Genomic DNA, 1,315 nt, shown 5'->3' with positions numbered 1-1,315 from the left:
GTCACAACACTTCATCAACGACTCTCTGATCGCCATCAGTGCATCCCGATCATAAACACGGGCAGCAGAAATGACAAAGTTTTTATCCAGACTAATAAAAGCTAAAAAATACAAAAATAAAAGCATAGAAGATATGCGCAAGGGGGTAAAGCAGGCAAAGCCATACACAGGCGCCATCTTGCCCCTTAAGCTCAAAAGCACAACTGATGCATGGTCAAAAGTAATGATCCACTCCACTGAAAGGCTATCGGGTGACAGTTTTCTTCTTTATGCATGATATTGTGAGCTGACATCATCCAATATGTCATCTGGCTCAAAGTACCACACACGCACCATGTACATTCATCCTATATGTCATCTGGCTTAAAGTACCACACACGCATCCTGTAAAAATGTACATTGTATTAAAATGATGAACTTTCAYGCCATCAATGTTCAAATGCTAGACAATCTAATTTAGTGATCAGTATTGGGACTGTTTATGCTACTTTCTCTATGCCAATCTTAATCTGAAATACATTCACATAGTTATATTTTTTTCAAAATATCACAGCACCACAAAACTGTAATAAGCAAAGTAATAGGAATATATCTTTAAATGCAGCTAAGTTCAATTTAGGAAACCAGATGTCAATCATTGTGTCATAGTTTGTCAGTTTTTCACCTTGGTTTTCCTTGTGTTTCTATGTTCCCCAGTGTGTCTCTGCCCAGCTGCTCCTTATTGGTCTGATTGTCACTCTCGTGTTTCTCACCAGGTGTTTTCAGTTCATCAATTAGTTTGTCAGTGTATTTAAGTCCTGTCTTGTCTCAGTCTGAGGTTGGTTCATTGTGTTCTTTTCCCCCTGCTTGTGATCATCGTCTACCTGTAAGTTTTGAGCTGCCTTCAGTACATTTTTGTTAGTTATGTAGGAGATACCCCAACATAACTTCTCATATTTAACCTAATTAATATAGACTAATATTAATATAGTTAATATGAGGAAATGGGTTCTTTTATTATTTAAATACTAATAATAACCATCACTTTTATTATCACCAAGACTTGACAAAGAGTATCGTAGTCAATAAAGTTTATCTAAAAATAAATGATATTTATTTTACAAAACAATTATTTACATACAAACTCATTGGAAGATGGATAAGGGTTTTTACATAAGTTGAACAAATTAACGAGATTTAACCCTTTTTAAGAGTTAATTGTTGGTTGTTCAACTTATGCAAAAACCCTTATCCATCTTCCAATGAGTTTGTATGTAAATAATTGTTTTGTAAAATAAATATCATTTATTTTTAGATAAACTTTATTGACTACGAT

Source organism: Austrofundulus limnaeus, unplaced genomic scaffold (genome assembly GCF_001266775.1).
Source record: "Austrofundulus limnaeus strain Quisiro unplaced genomic scaffold, Austrofundulus_limnaeus-1.0 Scaffold421, whole genome shotgun sequence".
Taxonomy (NCBI): domain Eukaryota; kingdom Metazoa; phylum Chordata; class Actinopteri; order Cyprinodontiformes; family Rivulidae; genus Austrofundulus; species Austrofundulus limnaeus.
This window is presented reverse-complemented; position numbering follows the sequence as displayed.